This window comes from Cynocephalus volans, chromosome 4 (genome assembly GCF_027409185.1).
Source record: "Cynocephalus volans isolate mCynVol1 chromosome 4, mCynVol1.pri, whole genome shotgun sequence".
Taxonomy (NCBI): Eukaryota; Metazoa; Chordata; class Mammalia; order Dermoptera; family Cynocephalidae; genus Cynocephalus; species Cynocephalus volans.
The window spans coordinates 63,036,962-63,048,388 of record NC_084463.1 but is presented as its reverse complement, the minus strand read 5'-3'; positions in this window follow the sequence as shown (position 1 = coordinate 63,048,388).

The following is an 11,427-nucleotide window of genomic DNA, read 5'->3' as shown; positions in this document are numbered from 1 at the left end:
TAACCACAGGACAGCACATCAGTTTCAATATAGAGTCTAAGTGGTGGTGGTAATTATTCAACCACCATAGAACAGGAAAAGGGGAAAAAGGGGGACAGATTGGAGGACAAATCTCTGATATTAACCTGTAAAGATCTTACACAACCAAAAATCACCTATAAATCCTAGAAGACATAGCAGTTTCCTCAAATACCCAGGCATCAACCTAAAGACCCAAAGATCAAGTAAGAACACAGAAATATGTTGCCACCAAAGGAAACAAAGCTCCAGCAACAGACACAAAAGAACAGAACATCTGTGAAACAGACAGAATTCAGAATAACCCTCTTAAGGATGTTCAGGGAGTCACAAGAAAATAAAGATAGAAAATTGAGTGATATCTGGAAAAAACAATTCAGGAGTAGAATGAGAAACTTGATGAAAGAATAGAATTTATTTAGAAAAAGCAAACAGAAATTTTAGAAATAAAGAATACATTATGTGAATTGAAAAACTTGATAGAAAGCTCCAACAACAGACTTAAACAATGGAAAGAGTCAGATAAAACACACAAAATTATCCAATCAGAGGAGAAGAAAAAAGGAAAAAATAAGATAGAAATACAGCAAATATGTGATGCTCTCAAGCAAAATGACATAATTGGCACACCCAAAGGAGAGGAAAAGGAAAAGAGGTAGAAAGTATATTTAAGGAAATAATGGTTGAATGTTTCCCAAGTATGAAGAAAGATGATATCATTCAGGTACAGGAAGCTCAGAGGTCCTCAATCAAATTCAGTCCAAGAGGAAACACCCCAAGGCACATCATAATCAAATTCTCAAAAACCAAAGACATGAAAGAATACTGAAAGCAGCAAAAGAAACCCATAACATTTAAGGAGGCCCCAATACATCTCTCAGTGGACTTCTCAGTGCAAACCCTACATTCCAGGTGAGAATGGAATGATAAATTCAGAATGCTGAAGGAAAAACCTGTCAGTCAAGAACTCTGTTTCCAGCAAAACTAAGCTTCAAATATGAAGGATAAATAAAGTCTTTCCCAGACAAACAAAAGCTAAGTAAATTTATCAACACTAGACCTGCCTTACAAGAAATGCTAAAGGGAGTTCTTCAATCTGAAAGAAGACAATGCTAAAGAATAACAAGAAAACATTTGAAGGTGCCTAACTCATTATTAAAGTAAGTTCACAGACAACATCAGAATACTCTAGTATTGTAAGGGTGGTGAATAAAGTGCTTACACTCTTAGTATGAAGATTAAAGGACAAACCTAACAAGCCACTAACATATACAACCAGCATATAAAAGGTAGGCACTATTAAAAGATGTAACTTGAAACAGCAAAAACAGGTCCAAAAGTAGGGGAGAATGATGGCAAACCACAGAGTTGGCTTTGACTTTTTTTCTTAGATATCAAACTTGAGTTGTTATTAATCTAACATAATTTGTTATAACTGTAACATGTTTTTTGTAAGCCACATGGTAACCATAACACAAAAACATAGAAGAGACATACTAAAAGTAAATAGTGATAAGTCAAAAGTTAAAGCTAGAGAAAACCACTCAACCACAAAACAAAACAGTAATACTAGAAACAAACTAAAATCTACAAAACAACCAGAAAAAAAGCAACATCAAAGTAACAAGTCCCTGTATATCAGTAATAACCCCCAATGTAAATAGATTAAATGTTATATTAAATTAGATTAAATGCTCCATTAAAAGACACAGGATGGCTCAATGGATTATAAAACAAGAACCAAAAATATGCTGCCAAAAAGACAGTCACTTAACTAATAATTACACACACCAGCTGAAAGTGAAGGGTGGAAGAAGATATTTCATGTGAATGGAAACAAAAAAAGAGAAGGAGTAACTATACTTATATCAGATAAAATAAAATAGACTTCAAGACAACAAAAGTGACAAAACAAGTTAAGGAAGGTTATTATATAATGAAAAAGGGATCAATTGAAGAGTACATAACAATTCTAAATATACATGAACCCACACTGGAGCACCCAGTTGTATAAAGCAATTGCTATTGGACATAACAAGATAGACTTCCCCAACATAATATAGTTGGAGATTTTAGTGCCCCATATTCAGCAAACAACAGATCATCCAAAGAGAAGGTTAACCAGGAAACATCAGAATTAATCTCTACTACAGGCCAACTTGACCTAATGTATTTATAGAACATTTCATCCAATAGTGATAGAATACATTCTTCTCAGCAGTATGGAACATTTTCTAAAATTGACCATATGTTATGACATGAAACAAGTCTCAACAAATTAAAAAAAAAATCTGTATATCAACTTGAATGACCGCAATGGAATAAAACTAGAAATCACCATCAAAAGGGAAATTAAATAAAATCCTCCTAAACAATGAATGGTTCAAAGAAGAAATCAAGAAGGAAATTAAATTTCTGTAGAAAAGTGAAAATGAAAACACAACATAGCCAAAAATAAGGGATACAGGGAAAGCAGTTCTAAGAGGGAGGTTTATAGCAATAAGTGCCTATGTCAAAGAAGAATAAAGACTCCAAGTAAACAACCTAATGTTACACCTGAAAGAGCTGGAAAAACAAGAGCAAACCAAATCCCAAATTGGTAGAAGGAGAGAAATAAAGATCAGAGCACAAATAAATGAATTAGAGATTAAAAAACATTACAGAAAATGCATAAAACAAATAGTTATTTTTTCAAAAAGTAAATGAAATCAATTTATCTAGACAAAGAAAAAGAGGACTCAAAATCAGAAAAAAAGGAGACATTAAAACTGATACCACAGAAATACAAAGGATCATAAGAAACTACAAACAACTATGTAAACAAACGGTAAAATCCAGAAAAAAATGTATTAATTCCTAGACACATAAAAAACTTATGAAAGTTGGATCATGAAGAACCAGAAAACCTAAACATACCAATATCAAGTAATGAGACTGAAGCACTAATAAGTCTTACAACAAAGAAAACTCCATGACCATTTGGCTTCACAGCCAAATTCTACCAATTAAAAAAGAATACCAGTTCTTTTCAAACTCTTCATTTACTTGGAAGAGGAAGGAATATGTCCAAACTCATTTTATGAGACCAGCATTACCCTCACACCAAAACTAGAAAATGAGACAACAACAACAAAAAAATAAAACTACTAATGAACACAGACACAAAAATACTCAAAAACACTGGCCAATACAATTCAGCAAGATATTAAAATGATCATATGCCACGATCAAGTGGAATTCATCCCAGAGATGCAAGGATCGTTCAACATAAGCAAATCTATACATGTAATACATCACATCAACAGAATGAAGAAAAAAAAGCTATATGATAACTTCAATAGATGCAGAAAAAGCATTTGATTAAATCCAACACTCCTTCATGATAAAAACACTCAACAAATTAGGTATAGGAGAGGAATGTATCTCAACACAATAAAGCCCATATACAACCGACTCACAGCTAATATCATACTGAATGGACAAATATGGGAGGTTTTGAGTTCTGGTCAAGATGGCAGAGTAGTCGGTTCCTGATGTTGCTGTCTCCCACAGAGTAACCAACTTGCAGCTATTGAGGAGCAGTGACAGGGTACCTGATATCTGCGCTGGAGTGGGCAGGAGCCACGCACTGCAGGACCCCAGTTCAGATTGCTCCCCAATGCATAGAAAAACTTTAAAGCTTCTGGGCCCACGTGCCCTGTGCCTGCCAGGCCAGAGAAGGCAGGTAGGGTAGGACTTCCAACCCAGGCCAGTCCTGCTGTAGGGAGAGACTTAAGAGACTTTGGGTTCCCACACCCCAAGCCAGCCAAGCTGGAGAAGGCAGGCAGAGCAGGACTTCTGGCCCTGTCTGGTCCCTGCCTCTGGGAGTGACTTAAGAGGCTCAGAGACCCCACACCTGGAGCCAGCTCAGCCAGAGAAGGCAGATGGAGCGGAACTTCAGGCCCAGCTAGTTCCTGCTGCCCAGAAGCGGCAGTTCCTTCAGGATCAAAGCCAGAAATCAGGGTGAAACGAGTGAACTGAGATACCCCCAGCCACAATGACAAAACACCAAAGGAAAGATACCAGAAATATGAAAAAATAAAGTACATCACCACCAAAGGTAAACAATAACTCTCAAGTGCTAGATCCTATGGAACAGGAAGTCTTTGAAATGACAGACAAGGAATTTAGAGCAATTATTCTAAAGAAACTAAATGAGATACAAGAAAACTCAGTTAGACAACACAATAAAATGAGAAAAAATATACAGCATCTGAAAGAAGAAATGTACAAAGAAATCAACGCCTTGAAATAGAATGTAGCTGAGCTTGTGGAGTTGAAGGATTCCTTCAATGAAATAAAAAACACAACATAGTTTAACCAGCACACTTGAACAAACAGAAGAGAGAATTTCTGACCAGGAAGACAGGCTGTTTGAATTATCACAGGCAGACCAGAAAGAAGAATCAAAAAAATTGAAGAAAATCTAAAAGAGACAACTGATAACCTTAAGCGCTCAAATATCCGAATCATGGGTATTCTAGAAGGGGAGGAAAAAGGAAATGGCATTGAAAACATATTGAATGAAATAATACCAGAAAACTTCCCAGGTATAGGGAAAGTCACAGATTTCCAGATTCAGGAAGCCCAAAGATCACCAAACACATTCAACACAAAAAGGTCCTCTCCAAGACATGTGATAATCACACAGACAAAACTCAAAGACAAAGAGAATATTAAAAGCTGCAAGAGAGAAGCAGCAAGTCACCTGTAAGGGAGCCCCAATCAGAATAACATTAGACTTTTCATCAGAAACCCTAAAAGCCAGAAAAGAATGGGATGATATATTCAAAACACTAAAGGACAAAAATTGCCAGCCAAGAACACTTTACCCAGCAGGACTCTCCTTCTGAAATGAAGGACAAATAGTATATTTCTCAGACAAACGAAAACTGCAGGAGTTTACTACTACATGACCAGCCCTACCCGAAATTCTCAAGGAAGTACTTGGTTTGATACCACAAAAACAACCATCACTGCCATGAATACACAAGAAAGAACAATACCTATCAGCAAAACAAAAATGTTAACAAAAGAGAAAAAAATAGTTTATCACCCCAAGAAACTGACAAATACAGAAGACAAACAGAAAATTGGAAAGAAAGGAACAAAAGATACATAAGACATCTAAACAAAAATCAGTAAAATCTAGGCCGTAGCAGCATGGTACTGGCATAAAAACAGACAGGTTGACCAATGGAATATATAGTTCAGAAATCCACACATTACTGCCAACTGATTTTTGACAAAGATGCTGTCTTGGGTTGAATGTCCCCTCAAAATTTAATTCCCAATGTAACAGTTCAGGGTGGGAAATACTATTATGGAAATTGAAAGTTGAGGCCTTGAAAAGGTGATGAGATTGTAGGACCATGCAGTAGTGAATGGATTAATAATCATTGTCAGGGGCGTGGTTCTGAGGGCTTTAAAAGGAGAGCAAATGAGAGGTTCAGCCCCCTCTCCCCCCTCACCCCCTCCCTCCTCTCTCCCCCTTCTCTCCCCCCTCTGGGTCACTGATGCTACTACCAAGACCCTCACCAGATGGGTTCCCTGGACTTTAGACTTCCCAGCCTCTGAAACTGTAAGGAATAAGTTTTGCTTTCTTTACATATTACCCAGTTCCAAGTAATTTGTTATAAGTAACAGAAATGGACTAATACAGGTGCCAAAAATATGCAATAGGAAAAGTACAGCTTATTCAAAAAATCATGCTGGGAAAACTGTATGTACACATGCAGAAAACTGAAACTAGACCTCTATCTCACCATACACAAAAATCACCTCAAATTGGATTAAAGACCTAAATTTAAAGACCCAAAACTATGAAACTGCTAAAAGAAAACATGGGGGAAACACTATGCGAAATGGGAGTGGGAAGTGCTTTTTTGAGCAAGACTACAAAGGCACAGGCAACTAAAGCAAAGAATACATAAATGGAACTACTTAAAACTAAAAAGCTCCTGCGCAGCAAAGGAAACAATCAGAGTGAAGAGACAACCTACAGAATGGAAGAAAGTGTTTGTAAACTACACATCAGACAAGGGGTTAATATTCAGAACATTCAAGGAACTTAAGAGCAAAAAATAAAACAAATAACCCAATTAAAAAATGGGCAAAGAATCTGAACAGACATTTCTCAAAAGAAGACATGCAAATGGCCAACAGGCACATGAAAAAAAGTGCTCAACATCACTAATCAGAGAAATGCAAATTGAAATCTCAATGAGATATCCTTTCACTCCTGTTAGAATAGTGACTGAGAATAGTGACTATTATAAACATGACAAAAAAAATTACTGGCAAGCATGCAGAGAAAAAAGAACCTCCTACATTGCTGTTGGGAGTACAAATTGGTACAACCACTGTGGAAAACAATATGGAGCTTCCTCAAATAAATACAGACCTACCCTGCAACACAGCTATCCCAGTACTGGGTAAATATCCGAAGGAAACGAAAACAATATATCAAAGAGACACCTGCACTCCCATATTCATCACAGCACTTTTCACAATAGCCATGAGAGGAAATCAGCCTAAATGTCCATAAATGTATGAATGCATAAAAAAAGACTGTGGTATATAGACACAATGGAATACTACTCAGCTATAAAAAATACGATACCTATCATTTGCAGCAACATTGATGGAACCAGAAACCATCATGTTAGTTGAAGTAAAGCACAAAATGACAGATATTGCATCATCTCATTAATATGTGGAATCTAAAAATGAAAGTTGTTCTCATGGATGTAGAGAGTGGAATTGTGGTTACTGGTGGTTGGGGGCAGGCAGGAGGAAAAGTGGTGGATTAATGGGTACAAAACTATTATCTACACTAAGTGAATCATTGTGCAGTATATTCATGTACTGAAGCAACATACTGTACCCCACAAATATGTACAAATTAATGTTAGAATATTTTGAATAAGAAATTATAAAAACAAACTAAAGGCTCTGGAAAATGTGTATGACATAACCCTACCGGGAAGATGAGAAAAAGAAGCAGAAATATGTGTCTAAGAAAAATCAAACACTTAAGGAATTAAATGTCATTTCTCACAAAGTCACGAACTTTTTTTATACTAAAAAGTATCAGAATAAACATGCAAGGTTACTTCAAAAAGTCTGTGGAACGACAGAATTAAAAGATAATGCAAACCTTTCAATGAACTTTTTAGAATGCTCTCATGCTATTTAAAATCATATACAGTATGATTGGGACTGTTTTCAGAAGATATGTATAGATGAAGATAATCTCTCTCTCAACAGAAGGTCACACATAGGGACAAATAAAACATCAAAAGAAAATTGCCATTATGAAGAAATGTGCAGTTGCTACGTGAGCTAATGGAAGAAATCACTTGTCTATGTTATTTCCATTTTGTCTTCTTCACCTGTACACAGAAATACTCTGTTTACCACCCATGGACAAAACAAGGTGGGAAAAATGATTATACATATAAAGACACACTAAAATTAATCACCAAAATGAGTGACCCAAATTAGCCACTTTCAATGCTTTATTTTGTACTCTTTAAAAACCCGCACCATTTACCCCAATACCAAATAGTTATTATTATGTCAATCTTGGTTAGACTACAACCTTTAGTTCAATACTCTTGCTTTTAAATAACCTTAATGTAAAGGGTATCTATTGATGAGAGAAGAGCAATATATTCTACAATCATATCACACTTGCTATCAAAAGATCATCCACTTTAGGAAATATGTAAACCCCAAGTTAAAATGACAACCAGTGTTATCTAATATATTGTGCTTATAAAATAAATAACTGGAAGTAATCAAAATTCCCATTCTGGACCAGAATGAGTCCAGGCGATTCTCTCATTCCTGTTACTTTGCTGTGGTAACCAACGCCACATTTCCACAGCCATCACCAATTTCTGGATTGCTACTGAGCACTTTAATGACCAAGGCTGCAACCTGAAGTTTCAGGAAAGTTAGTACTTTTCACATTCTACAACAAGAGTTTCCAAGGAAGTTAAGATATCACGCCAAAGAAACTACATGATATCTAGGACTTTCTCTCTAAAAATTCACAATCTGTATGTATAAGGAATAAAAATAAAAGTTACATCATACTATACATTTAAATAAAAAGATAGAGATTAAATTTTTCTAGCTCAAGAATAAACTGAAAGTAACTACATAATTTTTATTATCTTGGCACATTACTTCTGCTTGGGAAGCTCTTAAGTATACTGAGAGTCGAATTAATTCCTCTATTTTTTATTTTCAAGGGAAGAAAGTAGGGATTCATCTACTCAGAAACCTGTACTCGCCTGATAATTGGCCTCATCAGCATTTGTAGCAAAATCCACCCAAAATACATCGAACAAGGTCTGGGGTTCTGTTTTCTCTGGGCTCTCTGGATGGCAACTGCAACTTTCTGAGGTCTTCGCAGGCCAGCCAACTCCAAATGACTCTGAGCACAACACACTTTGCTTTTCAAACCCCTTTATGTGAGGATCCTTGTAGCCACGGTGTGATGAGTTTTTTCAGCAGGTAGGACCAGCTGAAGGACCTGTCTTCTTCTTATTGATTACATGAACTCACTAGTGCTGGTTTATCCCCATCATTGATGTTTAAACAACACCCACCTGGCAAATTCTGGTCTGAGTTTCTAGAATTTCACATTCTGCTTGCATGCTCACTCTCACCTGTGACAATATTTAATATGATGTATGAATATATGTCCTTCTCTTCCTTGATAATTTCTGCCCTCTCTACACTATGTTCTAAAATAAATACCACAGAACACTGTTGTTGGATCCTATGGTAAGAATATGTTTGGTTTGGGAAATAATCACCAAATTGTCTTTCAAAGTGTCTGTACCATTTTGCATTCCCACCAGCAATGAATAAAAGTTACTGTAGCTCCACATCTTCCCCAGCATTTGGTGTTGCCACCTCTTCATATTATTAGATGTCAATTAGTACTTGTTAATAAATTATTATTAAAAAAAATACATTAGGATAAACACCATGATAATCCGGAGTAAAAAAAAAAATCAGGAATTCCAGTTGTGTTTCTTTTCAGAGCTTGTCTTTTAGCAGAAACTGTGTTCTCTTTGCACTCTTTCAAGACCTATTTTAAAATATCCTTAGTAGATAGAATATTTGAAAGCATAGGAAATTTCACAATACAAGGAAGTTTTTTTTTCATAAGTTAGAACAAAATAGAAGGTGGGATTTCTCTATCTTCCTCTCCACAACTTCACAAAATAGAGGACAAATAGATCACAAAGTAAGCAATAAGCAAGCTGTATGAAAATCACACAGAAATGATACAGTTCAAGTATCATCTTAAACTAGGGGGATTCAGGCAAGCTTCCCATTTGAGAAATGCAGCAGAAATAGATACTTTCTGACAGAAAACTTGAAAGCAAATGTAGGTGGTAATCCTTTTAATTTAAATTTGGTACTACCAGACAGGCTTTGAAATCTGTCTGGCCAAGCCCCATTTTAGAAGAACCTTTGTCAATGTTAGGATGTCTTGCCACTTAAAATAGTACCTCTCTGAAATACAGTAAGTTGTGATTCACTGTACATTCTCCTGAAAAGAATGTGTGAAATGATAATAAAGGAAGAAGAAATATTTGTTCTGACTGCTGTTGTTACAAACTTTCTGATGACCATGCCTATTTTTCTTAGAAGTTACCACACCTCTTTCTTCAGAAAGCATTAAAACAATGGAATTGGTGTTTTTGTTTGTTTGTTTTATTTTTGATCAAAGCATGATTTATTATACATAATTTGGGGGGGTACAACGTTGACTACAATCACCTGTGTACGACATGTGTTGATCAAATCAATGTTCTAAGACACTATCCCCATTGAGTAGATTAACACAGGAGAGTAAAAATATTCTGTGAAAAAACTCTAAAGATCTGATAATAACTGATTGCACCTGAAATCAATTAGCACCACTTACGGATTTTTACACCAGGTATGCTTAAAGCAGTGGTTCTCAAATTGTGGTCACCAGATCAGCAGCATCAACTGGGAACATGTTGGAAAGGTCAAATTCCAGAGACCCACCTCAGAGTTACTGAATCAGGCACCCTGGAGGGGAGCCCAGCAACATGTTTTAACAGGCCCTCCAGGTGATTCTAGGTTTTGCTGTCCTATTGCATGGCTTCTAAACTGAGCTACAGCTTTATGTTATATATTACACATAACTTCAAGTAATAGTACACACATACCCACACCTTTAAACACACAGATACATAAATACATATAGAATAAAGTTGAGAATTTTTTATTCAGTCCCGTCTAAAAGGCTTTTGCTTCTCTCTGGGTCTAATGCCAAGACAATGATAGTCTACAATCAAGAACTCAGTTATGATGTGTATGTATATTTTCCATGTTGCTGCAAATTGTAGGATTTTATTTTTCTTTTTATAGCTAAATAGTACTCTATTGTGTATATATGCCACAGTATTTTTTATCCATTCATCTACTAGTGGGCATTTAGGTTGATTCCATGCATTGGCTATTGTGAATAGTGTTGCAATGAACATGGGAGTGCAGGTGTCTTTTTGATATAGTGATTTCATTTTCTTTGGGTATATACCAGTAGTGGGATAGCTGGGTCATAAGGTTAATCTATTTTTGTTTCTTTGAGGAACCTCCATACTGTTTTCCACAATGGCTGTACTGATTTACATTCCCAGTAACAATGCAGGAGGGTTCCCTTTTCTCCTCATCCCCATCAGCACTTGTTATTTTCTGTCTTTTTGATAATAGTCATTCTAAATGGAGTGAGGAAATACCTCATTGAGGTTTTAATTTTCATTTTCCTGATGATTAGTGGTTTTGAGCATTTGAGTTCCTTATATATTCTGGATATTAGCCTCTTGTCTGATGTGTAGTTTGCAAACATTTTCTCCCATTCTATAGGTTGTCAGTTCATTTTGTTGATAGGATCCCTCGCTGGGCAGAAGCTTTTTAGTTCGATGTAGTCTCATTGGTGTACTTTTGTTTCAATTGCCTGTGCCTTTGTAGTCTTGCTCAAAAAAGTACTGCCGAGTCTCATTTCATGTATCACCCCTCCTATGTTTTCTTCTAGTAGTTTCATAGTTTGGGGTCTTAAATTTAAGTCTTTAATCCAATTTGAGGTGATTTTCGTGAATGGTAAAAGATAGGGGTCTAGTTTCAATCTTCTCTTAATGGATATCCAGTTTTCCCAACCCCTTGTGTTCAAGAGACGATCCTTTGCCTACTGTATATTCTTGGCACCATTGCCAAAACTCAGTTGGCTGTAAGTGTGTGGATTCATTTCCAGGCTCTCTCTGTTCCGTTTTTCTATTTGTCTGTTTTTATGCCAGTAACATGCTGTGTTGGTTA